The sequence below is a fragment of the Mustela nivalis genome (genome assembly GCF_964662115.1).
Source record: "Mustela nivalis genome assembly, chromosome: 5".
In the NCBI taxonomy this organism is placed as follows: Eukaryota; Metazoa; Chordata; class Mammalia; order Carnivora; family Mustelidae; genus Mustela; species Mustela nivalis.
The window spans coordinates 143,002,271-143,024,646 of NC_139024.1; the positions used below are offsets into that span (position 1 = coordinate 143,002,271).

Consider the following 22,376-nt stretch of genomic DNA (forward strand, 5'->3'; position numbering starts at 1 on the left):
TTAGCTCACGTCATGATCCCAGGGTCCTAGGATCTAGCCCTGCACTGGGCTCTCTGCTCAGCAGGGAGCCTGCTTCACCCCCCCACCCCACCCCGCCTGCCTCTCTGCCTACTTGTGATCTCTCTGTCAAATAAATAAACAAAATCTTAAAAAAAAAAAAAAAAAAGGAACCAACACCTAGGGTTGCCTCCTGGGGTCTCTTTACTACCAAAGTTGCTTCCCAGGACTGTTTGCATGCTCGGGGTGGGAGTGGAGGAGAAGCCTTTATGTCAGGAAAGAAAATGGTGATGGGGTGTCCAATTTCTTTTCTGAGGTCCTTCTCATCCAGCCCCATTCTCCAGGCCTCACTCCTGCACAAGAACCCTGGTTGAAATCCAGACTCTTGAGATCGCGGCACCTGACAGCTCGCCCACAGTAAGGTGCAGGTTGTTAGTAGCTGGACCTCAAATTCCTAATCTTTGGACAACCCTATGCAGGCAGGGGACTTTAAGGTAAGGGACACTCCAGGATCCTACCCTGGAGAGCTGGGCCAGAGCACATTTCGGCTCATCGAGATGGCACAGCCTCTTGAGGGACAAAGAAAAGGAACCAAATAATCAGGAATTCACCCTCGTGAATGGAGGCTGAGGCCAGACTAATGACCCACAAGGCATCATGGTGCCACTAAATGCGTAGGACAGTGTCTGGGGTTGGGCAGACTGTCCACGTCACTACCAGGAAGCTGTCTCCACGACACAGCTGAAGGCATATGAAGATGATGTCACCCAGGACTAGGGGTCTGGGGGGGAGGGGAAATCAGCACCTTCTCAAGTATAGCTCTAGCGTGGGTCCCTGACGTGAAGCTTGTGATCGCTGAGGCCTCCATCTCAAAGACAGTCACCTTCAATACACACAGGGCCCACGACACACCTCTACGCAGGGCCAGGCCACCCTAGCCACGGAGGTCCCCCTTGCAGAAAGCCCTGAGTGCGAACACAACAGACCATTCCAGGGACCCTGCTTTCCCTTCCTGCTCTGGTTTAAGTTCGCCAATAAAAAATGAACACGAAAAACCCAAGGCACTCCACTTTTGACCTCCCTGAAGTGAAACCCCAGGTCGGTGAGCTCTCTCTCTCTCTCTCTTTCTGCCCCCACACCCACACAACCTCACTGTGTGGTCTCAGGCATGCTGCTGTGGACCGTGCAGAACCTGTGAGTAACAGCCTTGTTTTTTCAAAATTCCTCTATGCAGGTTGTTTAGGCTCAACTTGGAATCCCAAGATCCATGAAGGGCCAATCTGGCTGCAACACTGGTTCTGGTCAGGGAGACTTTGGAGGGGAGGAGGGGGAAGTTGCCCCAGCAGCACAGGACGGGGTTGGCTGAGGACCACAGGGGACTGGAGCTGATAGCATCTATCCGTGGCCACCAATGGGCTGAGGCTAACCCAGAACTGCCTCTGGAGAGCTCTTATTTGTATGTGATATTTAACCCCCAAGAAAAGCAGTCTCATCAGGATGACTTCAGGTGACCAGGAAAGTGAGAAACAGAGGGAGGAGGGGTCTGGGGAGGGAACGGAGAAAACAGGTGGCTCCAAGTCTATACACTGTGTGTTTCATCTGGGCTTTGTCAGAGTCAGAAAATGGTTCAAAGCAGGAGAGCCCCAGCCTCTTTCCCTATTAGACTCCCTAGACCTGGCTTTTTAAAATCTTATCATGTCTATTTAAAAGGTTCTGTGGAAGAATAGAAGAGCATGAAAAAGGCATTCAGCCTCTAAGCCTAAAGCAATTTTTATCAGCTTCCAGAAGCTTCCTTTTTGAATCATCTGTTAATCACCTTTATGTTAGGAGCTTGGAAGAGGTAGACTTACTAACTACAGAGGATTCCCTGGAAGCCACAGATAGGACTCAAAGATCAATGCGGAAGGTGCTCGGAAACCACCGCCCCTCCCCCAGGCAGCCCGGAGCAGAACCTCTGGGGCTTTCCCCATCCAGAATCTACTCCTGTTCTTGGCCCGGTTGCCCCACGGGCGGGTTACGGGAGGCCTGGGAAAGGAAGAAAACCAGATTGCAACACCACTTGTTTTGTTTCTCCTAACACCCCCCCCCCTTTCTCCACTTGAGTTTGGGCCCTCAAGGGTACCATTTGTTCTCATACAAAGGCACAAATAGATCTGTTGTGAGTTCCCCGTGTACCTGACTCTGCTACCTGACATCAGGGATGGTTTGTTTTCTGGGATGCCTACAGTTGTACACATTCCTTTCTGGGGCGAATGCTTTGTATGGACAAAAACAGCCTGCTAAGCTGTGGGGACTAAACCTGTAGCCGATTTTCTTTCTTTGGAGCTACATTCCTGCCGAGATAAATATACAGAAAGACAGACAGATTATAAAGGAGGAAGGACGCCGTGTCAGCATGAGGGCTCCAAAGAGAACAAAAGGATTATCGTGTGCAGAGGCCGAAAATAGAATATAAACCCTTGGGGCTAGGAAAACAGTGAAGGCCTCCCAGGGAACCACCTGCAAAAAAAAAAAAAAAAAAATAAGAAATTCTGAGCCTCCCAGGAAAACAAGCCTTGGGTTGACTTGAGTGAAAGCAAAATTTGATAATCCGCGTTGAGTAATGCCGGAGGAGAGAGAGGAGAGAAGCCACTGCCTTCAAGTTTAGCAAGGAGCAAGGCACCCTGGCCTTGGGCATAGGGCTTCTTCTGAGGCTGCGGCAGTTTGATGCAGTGGGGGGCAGGGGGCGGTGGGAGCCTGGGGCAGGTCTTTCAAATGGGCCCTGCTGGCCACTTGGAGAGAGGCAAGAGAGCTGCCAAGGAGTGCATATTTCTAAAACAATATATGCTACATTTAAGACCCTTCATAAAAGCAGATGCTCTCCCCCAGCGCCTTCAGGTTTTTGGCAAGCTTGCTAGAATCCAGCGAACCAAGTCAAGGGTCTGACTCTGTGCGGGTTCTCCGCTCCTTTGCAGATGAAGCCACTAATGAAAACCGAGCAGAACGGAGGTGATTTCTCCTTTTAGGCTGTTTCAATGGGTAGTTAACCTTGGGGCTCACCAACTCTGTGCCTAGTTCAGCTTCCTCCTCCTCCCAGATCTAGTTGGCCACCTGCCTTCCTGTGACAGAGACAGCCAGCTGAACTGCCCTAGGGACGCTCAGCTGAGTGCCAGCCGGTCCTTGCGATAAATCCACGAAAGGATGGTGCGTTTTAAGAAACCTCAGCCTTCTGATTAATGTAATAATGAAGCTATGATGCCTCTTTGACGGTCTTTGGACTGGCTATGAGCTTCTCCAGACAGAAGCCCTCATCCAGACATCGCAGCCCAGTTCCTTCTCATTGCTGTGCCAAGGCTGAGTGCCAGGATCTGTGCCCATCCCGGGGAAAGAGCCTTCAATTCTAGACACCTGTCATCGAAGCTCGTCTACCTGCCCTATTTATTCATTCACGCATCCATTAATTTTCAGGGTCTAGTGTGTGCCAGTCGCTGGTCTGTGCCCTTGAGATACCTGAAAACTGACAAAATTTCCTGCCTTGAAAGGTCACCTTGTGACCTTCAAGGGGGGCATGTGGGAGACAGATGGGAAACAATAAAGAATAAGTAAATTGTGTGACACGTTAGAAGTAATAGAAACAGAGGGCGCCTGGGTGGCGTAGACGGTTAAACGTCTGACACTCGCTTCTTGGTTTTGGCTCTGGTCACGATCTCAAGGTGGTGAGCTCGAGCCCCACCTTGGGCTCTAAGCTCCTCGGGGACTTTGACTAAGACTGTCTCTCTCCCTCCACCGTTCCCCCACCATATGCATGCAAGCTCTCTCCCTTTCTCTAAAATAAACAAATCCTAAAAAATAAAAAAGAGAGAGAAAGAGAGAAGTTATAGAGACAAAACAGAAGCAAAATTGGAGCAGATAAAGGGGGATCTGGTGTGCAGGTAGAATGGGGAAAAGAAAATTTTCAAAATATTTTCAAGGGCAACCTTAATGAACAAGAGAGAAAAATGACAAATGAGAATTTCTGTTCCTTCTTATGGAGAGTTGGTCTTGCCAATAAAAAAACATTGAGACACTGATATACATATCATTGTTTGTAGAATTAAAAATCTTCTATTTCATAGATATTAATATTTATTTATAAAACAATATTCAGAATATCATTTTATAATTATATGTATACACGTGTACATAATAATACAGGCTGTAATTTAATGAAAATTTTATCCTCAAGGAACTTTGATACCTCTTTCAAGTCAGGGGGATCTAGATTCTTATATATCTGAAATTTCTAGTTCCCCAAATAGTCTTTGTTTATTCAGGAGGAGCTTTTTGACCTGATCAATTCACTCGGTCAACTTGGTGACATGAACAGCAGAGGCAAACTCCCCGTCTTTTGATCCGATCCTGCTGACCGAGGTCAAAGCTACTTCATGCTGTCCTTCACCCCAAGATGACTTTTGGGACCAGAGGGAATTCTAGGCTTTGGGGCTGGCACAGCACCAGGAGACTCACACTCCTCATGAAGGGAGATGGCCCTGGGGGGAGGCCATTGCCCACACATCTCCTTGCACACTACATTCAGCTCTGAGCCCAAGTGAGACCCCAGTTTCTGGTTTCTTTGAAAGTATTTGGTGCACAAATAAGCAAATTGGGGATAAGGAATGTCCAGTCATTGTTTGAGGATTTTCTGGAATTTGGAGCATTGTGATTTTTGTTGTTTAGAAAGGCTTTGGTTGCCTGTTTATCATCCAGTGCAGGCTCATGAATAACTTCCTGGGGGACTGGCCCACATTCTTGGTCCCGTTGGCGTCTCTTGCCCAGCAAGGTTCACTCAGGACGTCTTCCCAACATCCTGTCTGAGAATGACCTTCTTTTCTCCACTTACTAAGCTCCAAGTCCTTATTGAAATGACCTCCTGCACAGGAAGGCCCACGGTGGCGCCTGGCAAGAGCAAACAGTTCTGGTTTCTAGGAAGTTAGATACACACACACGCACACACGACGTCTCGTTCAGAAAAGGCAAAATGTTTGTGTTCCTCCGCGGGCCTGATACGGAAAACTAGCAGACATTCCAGCAACACAGAGAACAGAGGTGAAGGCAGGTGCAGGGAAGACAGCTGGAAGTCAGAGAACACAACAAGCCTCTTGTCCCTGGGCACCGCAGCCTCAGTGACCCCACCAGGCGGATGTGGCTGCTTAAACAAAGCCAAGAGCGTGTGTGCGTGGATCTGTGGGGACACTCGGGCTGAAAAATGACTCAGTGGGAAGCCTGCAAAGCCCTAAGCATTTCAGAGAAAAATAGCCATGGAATTTATCTTAACATCTAGGAAGAAGTTTGCTCTTGCCAAATAGGTTCTGCAGCAGTCAGGCTTTTTTCTAAATTTTACCAGGGAGAGTGAGGGGAACCCCAAAGAGAGGGGTGGGTATGTTCTTTAAAGTCATTGTAGTTCGGGGTCTCTGGGTGGCTCTGTGCATAGAGTGTCGGACTCTGGATTCCAGTTCAAGTCATGATCTCGGGATTGTGAGATGGAGTCCAATAGAGTCAGGCCCTGGGCTCTGTGTGGAGTCTGTCTTCTCCTTCTTCCTCTTTCCCTCCTTCTACTTATGCTCTCTCACTCTTTCTCTTTCTAAAATTAATAAGTCAATCATTAAAAAAAAATTCATTCCAGGTCTTAAATGAGACTTGCTTGAACGTGAAAAAGAGCTTTAAGGACCCCTCTCTCTCTGGTACAATGATATGATTTTGGAAATAAGAACTTGGTAAAGATCATATACAAGAAACTCATTTTATAAGGACTCTGATGACCAAAGAGGAGTTGTGTCTTGCCCTTGGTCATCTGCTGGGTCATCTGTCCATCTCAATGCAGAATGGTGATTTCCAACTCAGGCTATCTAACGTCCCGACTTTCCTTCTCTACACTGATGAGGAGGGCCGGCATCACGGACACGTAAACTGTTCTGTGGTCTGGAGCCCACTCTCAGAAGGGAACCATATCCTGTGGTTTAACACTCTGCTGTCACCATCTTGAAATTCTTGATAATATTGTCTTTGAACTTGTGTTTTGTAAATGAAGTCCAAGGGGAGAGCAGGATATGCATATGAGTTGAGTAATTCCACACAGTATGGACCTCCATTGGTTCTGGTTCTTAGTGCCCATTTCTGGGTACCGTTTGAGATGCCCCATGAGCACAGAACTCTACAGGACCCAGGATGGGTCCGAGTCTAGGAAAGACTCAAAGCAAATACAAGGAAAGTGTGCCTATGACTAAGGTGGGAGCAGGAAAGAAGGAGGGTGCAGTCCAAGTGAACACAGAACTCACTCTTTTCTTCAGAAAGAAGGCAGTGGTGTTCTGAGCAGCACAGATGACCACGGAACCCTGCCATGTCCTTCCATACTGTCTTTGCTTCCCTGAGTTAGCCAAGCATTTCAGCTGAAAGTGAAGACATAGAAGAAAATGGAAAAATAGAGCCCATGGTACTTCTTTTTCTTTTCAGTTCTTTCTTGCTCACCAGTAAGCCAGAGATACAGGCTGTTGATAGCATGTGTGTATATCATGAAATGAAATGAAAACAATTGAGTTAGGTTTTTTAAATAGCATTTCCACTGTTTTGGTAAGAATAAAATGAACTACAAAATATGAATTATATAATTTCAGTGATTCTGCATGAGTTACATATTCTTAGATTTGCATTTAAAACTGGCATTGGAAAAAAAATAAAACTGGCATTGCACCTGTAAAGAAAAATGGTAAAATTCATGCTAATAATTAAAATGTGTCATTTTTTCAGAGTCCATAGTCTCTCATGGTTCAACTCCATCATGGAGTTCATCATCATGGAGATGAACCATGAGAGACTATGGCCTCTGAAAAACAATCTGAGGGTTTTGAAGGGGCAGGGGGTGGGAGGTTAGGGGAGTCTGGTGGTGGGTATTACGGAGGGCACATATTGCATGGAGCACAGGATGTGGTGCATAAACAATAAATTCTGTTACACTGAAAAGAAATTAAAAAAAAACAATTCTTCATTGACTTTGTTTATCAGGGTAGACAATAATTATATGGAGAATATTGAAACTCAAACTTTAAAAAAAAGGAGGATTTCTCAAATGTTGAAAAATATTAATCATAAGTTAGAATCGAAGGTATAGCTGTTTTTAAATTCATTTTAAAATTTTATCTATTTTATTTATTTTTTAAAAGATTTTATTTTATTTTATTTTTTTAGAGAGAGAGAGAGAAAAAACCATGGACAGCGGGGAGGAGCAGAGACAGAGACTCTCAAGCTGATTCCTCCCCGGGAGTGAGGCCCGACACAGAAATCAGGTCTGATTTCAGACCTGAGCTGAAATCAAATGTTGGATACCTAACAGACTGAGCCACCTCGGTCCCCCCATATTATAGTACCTTTGACAGCATTAGTTCCCTTGCTTTTATTTATTTTTTTTTAAGATTTTATTTATTTATTTGGCATAGAAAGAGAGACAGCACAAGCAGGAGGAGCAGCAGGGAGAGGGAGAAGCAGGATCCCACTGAGCAGAGAGCCTGACATGGGGCTTGATCCCAGGACCTTGGGATCATGACCTGAGCCAAAGGCAGATGCCTGACCAACAGAGCCTTCCAGGTGCCCCAGTCACCTTGCTTTTAAACCCCATTTTGCCCTGGGCCCCACTGAAGAGGGAGCTGGGGGTAAATATACACGTCTGCAGAAACACCTAATGTGGTCGTTAGACTCAACCCCGATCATAGATTTGTCTGGTTCAGGTCTCCTAGGGTTTACGTCACATTTAGTTAGGATTTCATTTTAGTGATTGTCTGTGTTTGCATTTCCCCAGAAGTGTGCCCTGACATAAAGATTTGAGTTGAAATAATGTATTTGGAAGATGATCCCTGAAAACCCCCGTAAGGGGAGAGGTGTGGAGGGGAGAGATGGAGAGAGAGAAGGAGGCCAATTAACATTGTGCTATCAAACTAGTTACCACTGTGGGGAACTAGAGCTCGATCCTGCTGGGACCTCCAGGAGACAGTGGTATCCCACAGTCACCCCAGATGAAGACCGAGGAAGCCGGAGTGTATGTCTTTCAAATTTCCATCTGTCATGAGTGGAAGTCTGTTCCTGGGATCATGAATTCTCTGTCGTTTCTGGCTTGTTCGGCTCATGGTTACCATGGCCAGAAACTTAGCCCTAAGGAAGAGTGTTGCATGAATGGGAAGGGTAGGCATAGCATCTACAATTTGTCAAGCAATAGGAGATTCTATACAGATTGGAGCTACTTGTTGAAATGACTAGTGAGACCCCCCCCACCCCCAGCAGAAAAAAGACATAACACAATGATGAATCTTTGCTTTGCCTGGCTGAGGCTTGAGAAAAACACATCACTAGAGTCCTCATAGATAGGGGTCTGGATGATGGTATTATATCTGTTTCTGTGCAGAATGCGGGATGAAACGTTCAAGACAACAGAGAAAAACAGGAGATCTGAATGGAAGCTTTGGGGGAGCCATGCAGCTAGCACAGCTTTGCTAAGGAGAGCCAACAGTCCATCAGGAGGCCTGGGAAGAGAATCCTACATTCTTGCCAACGGCCAGCTTCAGACCTTATGATGAATGTAGATCTTTGATGACTTTGGCCTGCTGTTGATTTCCTAATGCCCCAGCTCTCCAGGGCTCAGAGATACTCAGAGATACATTGGCCCCCTGCAAAATCCCACTGGGGCATAAACAAATGATCCTGGCTCAGTATATACCTAGCTCCAACTGCATTGACCTTTGACCTTTTATTCCCCCCAGAAACTAATTATGTTTGGTTTCCTTGTCTTTTTAAACATTTCATTGTATTTTTTAAAAAGATTTCATTTATTTATTTGACAGACAGAGATCACAAGTAGACAGAGAGGCAGGCAGAGAGAGAGAGAGAGAGGAGGAAGCAGGCTCCCCACTGAGCAGAGAGCCTGATGCGGGGGCTCGATTCCAGGACCCTGGGATCATGACCTGAACTGAAGGCAGAGGCTTTAGCCCACTGAACCACCCAGGCACCCCCATTTCATTGTATTTTAATGGTTTTCTCTTAATTTTATTTCTTTACTTCAATGATAAGCTCATTCCTGGATGAGTTCTGTGTCTTCCTTTCTTAACTCTCATGGTGCTTCATCTGGCTGGGCACACATAGGTGAGTGATAACTGTTTGCTGACGGAGTGTCTCTCCCAGGGCCAGAGAGCCTCCCTCAAGGCAGCTGCTAGCAGGTTGGACAGTCCTGGAAGGGTCTGCGGCTTCTGAACTACAGGCCCAAACAAATGAGTTCAGGACACATGCTGTCAGGGGCTGCGGTGGGGCGTTACTTAGGGTTACGAGATGTTTCCTGGTCTTGGAGGAACACCGAAAGGGATGGGACTACTTCCAGAAGGCTACAGAGTGATGGTAGTCTTGGGGCCAGGAAGGGGCTGCCCAAGCATCATGGGACCAGACAGCTGAGTGGGCCAGGGAGCAGAAGGTGGTGGTATCTGGTGGTCATGCATCAGCGGGGAGGGAGGGGCTACTGAGGAGGCATCATGGCAGATGCCAGGCCAGATCGCCCTGAGCACAGGTGCCCCCGTCCATGCTCTCACTGTTCCATTGGCCGCTGAGCTCAGGTTATTGCCTTGTTCCACATTCAAGTTCTGGCATTCAGTGAACAACGGCCACCTCCGTCGTTCTAAAGCCCCACCCCCACGCACCTCAGAATGTCCAAGTCTGATCCCCACGTTCTTCATTTCTGTCTCAAGCAGGAGAACAACCAGAGACTTGAACTTCCTACCCTCCATGGCAACCGGGCATTGGGTTTGGGAGCAGCCGAGGCAGCTACTTGTGCCTTAGAAATGACATGTTCTGCTTTCTTCTTCCCAAGATCACCCTCTGGTGAGTTCCATGTCCCTCCTCCTGATTCTGTATTCTCCCGACTTCACGCTCCTGCTCCTTCTCACTATTGTTTTTTTTCCGCTTTCTCCATCTTGTGCCTTATCATCTTTACCTGCTTCATTTTCACCTTTTTCTTCTGCCTTTTCAGGCTGCTGACCATTAGATTCTGCTCCCATTTTTCCTATCTCCAGCTTCTCTGTCTCAGAGGGTTCCATGTCAGTCATACCACTGCCCTCAGGCCCGAAGCACTAATGGGGGGATTCCCAGAGTGCATAGGTAATTGAAGGATTTACCTAGGGCTAAGAAATCACTTCTACAGAGAGTCAACCTAGGAAAGATGGATGGATGGACAAGTATACAGCCAATCCTGATTTGCTTTCTGTGAATGCAAATGAGCAGTTGTAAAATGTAATATTTACCAAATGACTATGGTTCAGCCAGTGCCATTGAGAGGGGGAATGCATTTACTCTGAAGCCCTTTGGTTTTAAAAGTTTATATTAAATAAACAAAGTGTGTGCATATACTCACCTGAGCTTCGTTTGAGATTTTTATTTTATTTAATTTTTTTGAGTTGAGGGAGGGTCCGAGGGGGAGAGAGAGAGATAGAGAGAGAGAATCTTAAGCAGGCTCCATGCCCAGTGCAAAGCCCAACATGGGGCTCCATTTCACGATCCTGAGATCATGACTTGAGCCAAAATCAAGAGTCAGGCTATTAGCTGACTGAGCCACGCAGGTGCCCCTCATTTAAGATTTTTAAAAGATCACTTTTTTATTCAGTTTTCACTGTTGTATTCTTCTGGGCCTGGGGTTGATGTTTACTGTATATACAAGTTAGCAAAGTAGTGTGTTAGTGTTTTCTGGAAGCCAGCAGAAGCTACGAGCTTCTTGAATCTGAGAAAAAGAATTCTGGTACTTACGGCAATGCCACTAACATATGCCCCTTCTCACCAGAGAAACACAATGTGGCCCAGATGAATGCCACTCAGTGTGTTTGCGTTATAAGTGACCCTGAACTTGAGGGAATCCACTACAAACAGTAAGTTAATTTGGCCCTTATTCAGGGAGAGGTGTTGCCTCATTTCTCAAGGGGAACAGCTCTAAGAACATTCCTGAACAATTGCCTGGGTAAAGAGTGACAGGGCCTTGTAGTATTGGCTCACCATGTGAAAAATGTAAGAGATAGTAAAACACCCCCTAGAAATTTATTCCATATTTAAAAAGATAGAGGAAATTATGAGCATATGGAGGAAAAACATGACATTTAATTTAAAATTAAAAAAATAAAGACCTGAGTCAACTAGTTAAGTATGAAAATGCCATGTCTGAGATAGGATTACACTGGATGGCATTAATAGGAGCTTAGACATGATGAAGGAAAATATTAGTGAACTTGAGGACTCAGCATTAAACACTCCTCAAAACGGAACATGCAGAAGAAAAATGGTAAACAAACGTCAACCAAATATCAGTGTGCTCTGGGTGAACCAGTCATAATTTCATATATACGTGTAAATGAAGATGTAAGAGGGGTCCAAAAAAATGGCCAAAAATTTCTAAAATTGTAGAAAACCTTAAGCTCACAGACCTAAGAAATGGAACAAAAATCAAGGAGAAGAAATGTGAAAAAATGTCTTCGATTACTACAAGGCATATCATAATCAAATTCAATCGGGTAAGAACGGTGGTGAGGATAAAGTTCATGACAGATTTTTAAATTTATTTATTTATTTCCTTCCTTTTTTCCTTCCTACCTTATTTATTTTTAGAGATTTTATTTATTTATTTGAGAGAGAGAGGCAGAGAGAGCACACGCAGGGGAAGAGCAGAGAGGGAGAAGTGGGCTCCCTGCTGAGCAGGGAACCCACCTATAGATTATAAAATTTAGATTAAAATTAAAAAAAAAAATCATGGTGAGGAGAAAATCTAGGAGGTGACCAAAGGAAAAACATACATATACAAAGGAAGAAAGATACGAATTTTAGAAGACTCCTCTTTGGAAACAATGCATGTTACAAGATGGTGGAGCTACATGGTAAAGTTCTGAAAGAAAAACAAACAAACAAACAATTACCCATCTAGAATTCTCTACCAGCAATAATAACTTTCAAAACCAAATGTAAAATGGAGACTCTGTCAGATATGTGGAAGTTGAAAGAATTCATCGCTTGTAGACTGGGCAAGACACGTTAAAGGAAATCCTGCAGGCAGATGGAACATGTTACCCGATAAAAAGCGGGGTCTACGCAAAGGGAGAAAAAAGTGTCAGGAATGATGTCTGGTCATTTCACACATGACATCAGTTCCTTCCAATAGCTCTTTTCTAGATTGCAGTCTCCACGTGGAGCAAAATGCCCTGGAAAGAACTTGTTTCTCAGCACTGTAATGTGAACAAGAAATATCTTACATTTGAGCTAGAAGACCAAAAGAAAAAAGATAGGAGAGGAAGTGGTGGAACTTGGAGGGGAAAGTAGCTGAGGAAGAGAGATCACAGAGGAGAACAGCCAGGGATAGAGGATTAAAGCTCTTGTGTGTTTGCTTCTGGAAGATGCTTGTAGTCTTTCCCTTATTGAGATTATAAATAATAGAAGGAGGTGGTAGAATCAGAAAAATTTAGCAACATATAGAGTTTAGAGTCAACTTAAAAGTTTGACTTGATATATTTTGGTGTAGCAGGAGAAATAGTTGGGCCCTGAAGGTATTGAGAAATAAATCCCAGTAGTTGAAATTTGCATAGACTACTTCAACTGCCATTCCTGACCCAGCCTTATCTTCCTGGGAATAAATGTAAGGAATTTTCTTTCTCTATGAGTAACCACATTAGGTGTTATTGAACACCCAAAGATGCAAGGCAGAGACTCCCGCCCTCAAGGATGCACTTACAAAGATGGAATATTCCTCCTCCCATCTCTCTCCCCCACAGCCCACTTATTTCCTTTCTGTTTTTATCTGTCTCTCTTCATATCTACAGACATGGGAAGCAATTTCAGCATGAAGTCACAAATGATGGATGTTAAAGAAGTGATGCAGGCCATTGTTTCAGAAACAGGGGGCAGTTCAGGGAACATTTTATGGATGAAAGAAGGTTTGAGCTGGAAATAAATGGGATTTTGATGAACTGAGACAGAGCATAGGCACTTTTCTGTCTAGGAAGATGAGGTGTTGATTGGTAGGTCTGTTGGGCTTGAGGAGTGGATGGGTATTTGCCATAAGCAGCCTGTTATGTTTCTCGAATAGGTCTGATCCAGAAGGGAAGGGAGACCATAGATACATATCAATCTGTAAGTGTCCCTCATAGTTGAGGTGAAGAAGGGAGTGTGGCTGGGATTTCCAAGATGAAATCTAGAGAGAATGGCAGAGAAGTCAGCACACTTATCTCAGAGGTAGGAGAGGAAGCAGGAGGGAGACACTGGGGACACCAGAAGGTCAAGAGTGTTGAAGCCTGAAAGGTGTGCCATGTCCTATAATGTGGAACAGAGCCTGAGAGCAAGCCACCAGACAGAATGGGTGAGTGAAAGGAGATTGGGAGAGAGCAGCTCTAGAAGAAAGTCAAATTTCAGAGCACTGTGGGTTAGGGGGAGGGGTGAGGAGGGGACAGGGACAGGGCCCTGTGAGCCCAGATGAAGATTTTGGGCCAATTAGAGAAAGTACTCATCTGGGAAGACCAATTAGAAAAATATGCTTTTTTTTTTTTTTTTTTTTTTTTTTTGCATCAAGAAAAAGACATCCTATTCTTACGAAGTGCAGTCCTGTGTCCTCTGCCTTGGCAAGTAGATTCAGGGCTGGATTCAGGCATCTTTCACCCCTGCCCCGAGTGTCTTAGAGCAGAGCACAACCTACAGAGTGGGTACGTGGTGATTCTGAGCAGGGACACACTGTATAAAGTGCTCATTGGAGAATATGGATAGTGCAAGGAATGACCAAGTAGTAAAATCATTCAAGGGGGCAAAAGGGATCACGGAAAGGCATTTGAAAAGAAATCTATGCATCTTTCTAGGCAGAAACTATGCCCCCTGCTATTCCCCTGTCCCCCTAACTTTTGTCCATTATGTTTGTACCTGTGGATTTCAGAATTGTTTCAGAGGAGACCCCCATGTGTCTGGGTGTTATGGGCAGAACTGCACCCACCCCAAATTGATACACTGAAGTCCTAACCCCTGGTATCTCAGAATGTGACCCTTTGGAATAATAGTCTTTAAAGACGTAATTAAATTAAAATGAGGATGGGCACCAATCCAATGTGACTGGTGTCCTCAAAGAAGAGGACATTAGAACACAGACAACTCAGACTGGACACAGTGAATATGAGATCACCGCCAAATGGCCACCTGTAAGCTGGGGGAGGGATCTCAGGAGAAACCAAACATGCCACCATCTTGGTGGTAGACTCCCACACTCTAGAACAATGAGGGACTACATTTCTGTTGCTTAAGCCTTTCCAGTTTGTGGTACTTTTGTTCTGGCAGCCCTAGCCAATGAATAGCCACAGTTAGAAAAAAATCTCCTAGAAGAGTTGTCAACCAGTTCCTTTCTGGATGGACCCCAGCAGAAGTGTGGTAAAGCGTAGAGCTTGAGGCCATGGAAAGACAAGTCTGCAAGCCTGGCTCAAGAGCAGAGGACTTTTGAAGCCACTACATAGATTTGAGATCTTGGGTGTGATAATCACTTGGCATCTGTGTTCCTGAAAGCATAAAATGGGCTTCATAGTAGTGTCTGTGTTCAAGAGATGCCACCAGGATTAAATGAGAGAACACGTGCAAAGTGTTGAGCATGTGGTAAGTGCTTGACGTGCTAGCTTATCCTTTTGCTTTTCCACAGTTAAAGCTGCTTGAGGGCCAGCATCATCATCTCCTCTGCTTCTAAAATGAAGCATTTATAAAGTGCCCCTGGTAGGTCAGGCTTTTCACTTTAAGGAACCAGACTGTTCCTGTGTGGGATGGGGTTTCAGTAACAGCCATTGCCTGGCAGAAGTGGACTCAGCATGGGCTTGGGATCCAAAGACAGAATTCTGCTTCGGGCTCTGCCACAGACTGCTGGATGTCCTTGGGCACTTTATTCCTAAAGGTCATGAGTTTCTCATCTGTACGTAGAAGAGACTGGGCTTGATGATTTCCAAAATGTGTTAAAAATCGGATTTTGTGGGGCACCTGGGTGGCTCAGTGGGTTGAAGCCTCTGCCTTCAGCTCGGGTCATGCATGGTCTCACGGTTCTGGAATTGAGCCCCGCATCGGGATCTCTGCTCTGTGGGGAGCCTGCTTCCCCCACCCCCCACCGCCTGTCTCTCTGTCTACTTGTGATCTCTTTCTGTCAAATCAATAAATAAAATCTAAAAAAAAAAAAAATTAAAAAAAAATTGGATTTTGTGATTCAGAATTGCTGAATGTCCCTGAGAAACAGGTAAGAAACCCAGAGGCATATGGTGGCAGAGATCTGCCTCCTGTCTTCTCAGCAAGAAGGGAAAGCCCCACCACGGGCAATGCCTTCTTGCGGCTGAAAGTGCAGAGGAGCCACGGCAAAGATGACATCGGGATGACAAGTCCTTATTCATGTTGTGGTTACAGTAACAAGTCTGCTAGGGACTTCAAGGAATCTGATTTGCCCTCCAGTGACTTGCAAGTAGAAATCCTTCATGCACTCTCTGGCCACAGAACAGAGAGTCCTAAAACAAAGGCTGTTCTGATCTTTTGTCTTGGTTAGGGGTGATACCATATCTCCAGCATAAACTACGATGCTTGTATTGTTTGCATGCCAGCAATAAAAAAAGAAAACACAACCAAGTGGTTTGGTTAGTTTTGGCTCACACAATTCAGGGTGGGAAATTCCCTTGGATTTTGGCTGATCACCTCGTATTTAATTTTTTTTTTTAAATAAGTGTGTCAGTTTCAAAATTCCAGAGGTTCTTGTTGAAGGGCAATCACAAAGAACTGGACATCCTGGTCTTTGGAGCAAACATTCCAGCTCGTTGGCATCACAGCACTTACTGTAATATCAGTGATAAGAGCAGTGACCACACTGCCGTGAGGTCCCTGGGGACCTCTTTGGGGAAGTCTTTCCATTTATGGTGAAAAGCAGTAAAGAAGAGGGGATCTGATGTGCCTCGCATTACACCTCCTAAGTGTTCCAGTGTCGAGAGCAGTGAGTCTCAAGGAACTGTCTTCAGCCCCTAGAGCCCTAGGACGTTGACCACCAGTTATCCAATCTGGTTTTGAAGTCTACTGTCTGATCTTGGGCCTATCTTGGTCCTAGCTTTGGGAAGCTGATGACTTACTCGTCTGAGGACCACCTACTTGCGCAGCCTGTATGTTCTGATCCTAAGTCAGAATGTATGACCCACTACCTGTCTGACAGTGGTCTGGGTGCTTGCAACCCTCAGTGGGTCCATGGACCGGCAGCATCAGCATCCCTGGATGCTGAATCTCGGCCCCACCCTGGACGCACTGAATCAGAACCCACCTTTCAACACGATTCTAGGGTGATTCCTTTGCACATTTCAGTTTTCAAAACCTTGTGCCAGAATACCCAAAATGAGGTGCACTATCCTAGGAACACACACATGAGACAGATTAGCCATTCACCGGTCCAGGATAGTTTGGTTGTAAGAAGACTTAATTCAGGAAGCTCACTGGGTCCACTCAGACCGTCATCTGTTTTCTGCTCTGTTGTGTGTGTATATATTACACCCTATATATATGCACACACATGCATAAGAAAATCGTTCATGATTGTCTTTCCATATGCCTTTTGAAACAGCACAATTGAAAAATACTAGATAAAGTCTGCTAAAAAGCTTTCAGTTAGCAGTTCTGTTTGGAAAGCATTTTGCTAAGAGTGAGGACAGCAGGGGCCTTCTGTAAAATGGGACAATATGAACCAAACGGGAGTCCGGGGCTTCACCAACTGGCCAGCAACCTCTGTTTTCCCCTCTGCTTTCTTCAGGTTTCTCTACCAACTCAAGAGCACACATAGGACACTCTCCAATGACCTATGTCCTCCTGGATTTCACAAATGTGGTTCATACATGGTGGGTGGGTCTAGCTGACACAGGGAGGCCACAGAATGACTCCAGGAGGAGCTGCTGGGAGAAGAGGACTGTTTCTTAAGGAGTAGTTCCTATTTGTCTACAACAGCCTTACTGTGTTCTAAGCTGGAACTTTTAGTCCTTCTTGGAAAATGAGGCCATCATTCAGTTGATGTCATCATTTTTAGTTCATCTCTAATATTTACTTGAAAAACCCTTTACGTGACTTCTTTGATCCACTTAAATGTCATCACTTGGAAACTTCCTAAATTAAAAAATCTGTATATACACACATCACCTGAGTTCAACAATACTGACAGCTTGTGACTTTTCTACACATTAAATGCCTACCTACCGGTCTTCTTTCTTTTACATTCCCTGACTTAAATGGTGGTCCTGGAAGTTCTGAGGTCCCATTGGCGAACAGTACTTTCTTGCACCAAAGAAATCTCACCAGAGGAAGTGACATAATCATAAGCCAAGGAGACTATATCCTTGGCTCTCACATATGGGTTTTGGAGAGGGAGCATTGCCTCCCTTCTGAGGCCCATGCTCCACTGATGGTCTAGGCATAGACTTCTGTGGGTGCTGTCATCAATTACCACAGACTTAGTGGCTTAAAACAATGTGTTATTATTCTGAAGGTCAAAAGCCTAACATCTGTCTCATTGGGCTAAAGTCAAAGTGTCACAGGGCTGGCTCCTCCTGGCGATGCCAGGGGAGAATCATTCCTTTCCTCTTTCACTGTCTAGAAGCTTCCAGCACCCCTGAGCTCATAGTGCACCCTCTGAACTCTGCTTCATCATGACCTCTGTCTGATACAGACCCTCTTGTCCTCCTCTCGTAAAGACCCTGATGATTACATTGGTCTCACCAGATAATTTAAGATAATCGACCCAATTCAAGATGCTTAACTTAATCACACCTTTAATGTCTCTTTTGCCATATAAGACAACATAGGCGTAAATTCTGGGGATTAGGATGGGGGATCTTTAGGGAGCCATTACGCTGTCTACGATAGCCTAAAAGGCAACAATGTTGAAATTGTGACCCTTCAACATTTTTGGCCAGCTAAGATGGAATTCTACTTACCACCTATAGCTTGAGCTGCTTGGAATCATACCACATAACAATTCCTGCACACCTCAGAGATGGGGAGGCAGAATCATACTTCTGATCAACTTTAGAGACATGTTTTTACTGGAATGGAGTCCATTTGAAAAAATGAGAAGGGATAAGAAGAGAATGTGGAGGCTTGAACCTAACATCTATTATTACTGAACTTCTACTATGATCCAGGCATAGTCCTAGGTACCCTGCATATATTATTTCATTTGATCTACATCAATGGCAGGAAAGCAGGAGTCTGTGTTTCAAGGTGGGAGAAATGAGCTATACAAGTATTCGGGGCTGTTTGTACAGCTTCCTTCCTAGGTAGGTACTCAGGGACAACTACTTGTCAGTAGAGATGACGTTTCTGAATGTGGTTTTTAATAACTGGACTTACCTTCCCTGAAGAAAGTCTATTTATAGACTTCCCAGAATCTGCTGTTGGTAAACTTGGTCTAACCCCAGAGCATCAGCAAGAATGAGTCCAGGCATCACTGGAGAGGACAGTGTTTATTTTGCTTGCTGGGTATATAATTCATTACTTTGTTTTTTCCACTCAGTTGGCCCACAGCCTATTGCATCTGCTTGTCTTTGATCAGAACAGAAACTGTAAAGTGTTCTAATGGTTAGAATTCAAGACCCTGTTTCAGAATACATTCATATTTGATTAACATTTATTGAATGCCTATCATGGATTATGGGTTGAGCTGGGTTCCTGGAACGTAGCTCGATAGGAGTTGGAAATGGGGCTGCCAGTCCAGCTAAGAGGTCAACTGGCTTAATGTGAGAAGCAGGACTTCATGGTTTGCCTACTTCCATTGTTCTCTGAGCTGCAAGAGAAGAGCCAAATGAATGGACCCCAATATGGTCTTAATATCTTGCCTCTTATTCTCCAGTCCATGGAACTTCAGTTTCAAAATATATGTCTGTCTATTGTCAGGCTTTACCTGTCACAAATTTTGGGGTGTCCTAAGGTGAAAATAAAAAACAAAGCCATAATATAGGAATTTAAACATATTCTGGCCAACCTTGACATTTGTTAGCTTAGACCCAACTGGTAGTGTGCTGAGCCAGCTTGAGCTTGAGCTTGGCTTGAGTCAGGGGTATGCACGTCTTTCCAGGTCTTTGTTTGGTGCTTTAGTAATATCAGGATCGTAGCTTCAAATTGGCCATGGTCATGCTGTTTTACATGGTAAGAATCTGCAAACACTGTAAATCAGAACTTTCTTTTCTTCTTCTTTCTCTTCTTTTTTTTCTCCTCCTCCTCCTCCTTCTTTTTCTTCTTTCCCTTCTCGTCGTCGTCATCCTCCTCCTTCTTCTTCATCCTCCTTCTCCTCCTCTTCTTCCTCCTCCTCCTCCTTCTTCTCCTCTTTTCCTTCTTCTTCTCTTTTTTTTCTGAAGAGTCATTTTGCCAGCATACCACTGTCACCAACACACACATTGTGTTGTGTGAGTGTGTCAATCATAGTCGATTAAAATGAGTAATCAACTAGTTAAAGATATACTAATGTGGGGTGCCTGGATGACTCAGTTGGTTAAGCATCTGCCTTCGGCTCAGGTCATGATCTTGGGGTCCTGGAATCGAGCCCCAAGTTGGAATCTCTGCTCAGCGGGAGTCTGCTTATCTTTCTTCCTTCTGTCCCTCCACCACCACTCATGCTCTCTGTCTCTCAAATAATGACTCTTAATGAATCTTTAAAAAAAAGAAATATTAATCTTTGTTAGATTAATAGGGTAATAATGCTTAAAAGCGCAATTTTTATATATTTTTAAAGGTTTAGTTTATTTATTTGACAGAGAGAGACACAGTGAGAGAGGGAACACAAGCAGGGGGAGTGGAAGAGGGAGAAGCAGGCTTCCTGCCAAGTAGGGAGCCTGATATGGGACTCAGTCCCAGGACCCCAGGATCATGACCCGAGCCGAAGGCAGAGAGGCTTAATGACTGAGCCACCCAGGCGCTCCAAGAGAGCAATACTTCAAATACATATCATGTATGCTGGAAGAGATGGAGAATGATGAGCCAAGCTGGATCCTCTTGGAGATGATCTTTCTGTGCTCTCCCTCAAAATTTCAGCTCTCAGGATTCTAAGGCAGTGGGTATCTAGGGACAGGATTTTCAAATTTCCAGTGTGGTAGGGTCAGGGGAGGCAGCGTGGGGGAGTAAATCCAGACTGCATGGTGGACATGTCAAGGAGAGTTTGCCTCTGTCTAGACTTGTAATGATTAATAAGAAAATCAATTTCTGTTTTTTACAAGTCCTTTATTAATTCCAAATTGCCTTCGCATGTCAGGCATGGAAATCCTAGGCTCAGGGGGCGGGGGGTGGGGTGAGCTGGCCCTTATGGGGTTCTGCTATGGAAACACCTATGACACATGTATAGATATGGAAAAATCCAGGGCAGTGGAAGGTGTTTGCACTGTGCCAGTGTTGTTCAGGAAATCATCCTTCCATGGCTAACCGTACCAAATGGATTAATTTGTTTCATAAATTTACATAAGCAGAAAATCTATCACAAAACAGTCTGTAGGAGGGTAGGCTTTTTGTAATTAGCATCCAGAGAACATATGAATGTTTCTTCTGTCAACATTCCTCTGCTCTGCGCTTCCTGCTCTGCTTGCTGGCCTCAGCCCCACACTGAGCCTGTTGAAGCATGAAGCTGGGGAGGTCAACCGTTTCATATGGACTAAATCACAGATGTCACTTTCCTTCTTCCAGCCCACAAACCACTGAACCATGTAGGGCGAAGGTTAGAATTATAGTTCTTGGCCATTACTCAGTGTTCCCGGGAGCAGTCTTCTTTTCCCAAGTCCCTCTGGCCTCCACATGTCACCCCCTACCCCTGACCCCACCCCATCTTATAACAGTTCTTGCAAAAATAAACACATGGGAAAGATGGTGTAATTAATAGTTTACATATGAACTCTGGTATGTTGTAAAAGCTGAGTTCTTGTGTCCAACAACCTAAGGTGAATCTTGCGCTGCGTATTTGATAGCGTAGCAGCTGGAAATGTGGTTTCTGATTCCAGAAGACCTCCCAGCCATGGTGGTAGATTAAGGTAGGAAATATTTCTAGCCATTTTATTGGCCTCCCATGCTTTCTCCTTCTACAAATGTTTTAGCCACTGCTCCTAGGCATAAAATGAGTAAGAATAACCTTCTTTACTATCTCCCCAGGGCCCCTAGGAAGAGCTTTTGAGGCTTGATAAGGGTGAGTCTGGCAGCAGAGCACATCATACAATGGAGTCAAGGTTAGCGGCAGGAAGACCAGAGAAGATTCCAATGTCATGAGACAAGGGCTGGATTGTGATAATGGCGGGCATGGAAAGGGAAGAGTGAAAGATAAAATGGAGGGGATATTGTTATTGATTAGACTTAGGGATTCAAGTATAAGAAAGAATCAGCTATGACTTCAAGGGCTTGTGTCTGAGCTATGGGAGAATGGGGATACCATCAACAGAAGTGAGGAGGGATAAAATGGGATCAGTCCTAGAGCAATGAGTACCTAAAGGAAACATTTGCATAGCCCTATTACTAAACATGGTACCAGCCCATGGCAATACTACAATTATTTTCGTGAAAAGAAATATTAACAAAGCATGAACCTGCCCAACGCAGTCATGCTGAGGACTGAAAGAAGTAAACTAAAAAGAGTTTGTGTCCTCCAACCATGACCCCCACCCAGAGAGGCTTGTTGTCATTGACAGGGTACTATGACAGAGCAAAACTCCTGGCAGCCACCCAGATAAGACTCTCTAGCTGAGCAAGTGAGATCACCTGGAAAGTTTCAGTCCCATAAAGGATTTTTCCCAAATCATTCATTTACCCTACAAGCCAGTTGAGTATCTTGTAAGCCAGGCACCAGATTTAGCTCTGGGGGAACAGCATAAATGACAGAGACCCAGTCCTTCCACTATGAGGACACTTAGGAGTCTCTTAAAACTATGATCTCAGTAGATAGTATATTAGTCTGCATGGACAGCCATAACAAAGTACCACAAACTGGGGGGCTTAGACAATAAAAATTTGCTTATTCACAGTTCTGGAGGCTAGAAGTTCAAGAGCAAGATGCTGGTAGGGTTAGTTCTTCTGAGGCCACTCTCCTTGGCTTGCAGATGCCTTCTTCTCCCTGGGTCATCACAGGGTCTTCCTTCTGTGTGTGTCTGTGCCCTAATGTACTGCTCTTATTAGGACACCAGTCATACTGGATTAGGGCCCACACCTGTGACCTCATTTTACCTTAAGTACTCCTTTTAAGTTCCTATCTTCAAAGACGGTCATATTCTGAGGTACCAGAGGTTAGGACTTCAACATGTGATTTTAGAGGACACGATCCGGCCTTTAATAGATTGTTTTCTGTCTGCCTGCCTTACTATTCTGAGAGACTC

The 22,376-nt window shown here is 44.8% G+C and overlaps 1 long non-coding RNA gene across 1 annotated transcript; it reads left to right on the forward strand.

Annotated features, from left to right (window-relative positions):
• Window positions 1-6,181: 6,181 nt before the first annotated feature.
• Window positions 6,182-9,880, forward strand: LOC309865489. Its single transcript, XR_014312132.1, has 3 exons — window positions 6,182-6,445; window positions 7,198-7,295; window positions 9,732-9,880. It is a non-coding gene; the product is annotated as an uncharacterized lncRNA (long non-coding RNA).
• Window positions 9,881-22,376: the final 12,496 nt, after the last annotated feature.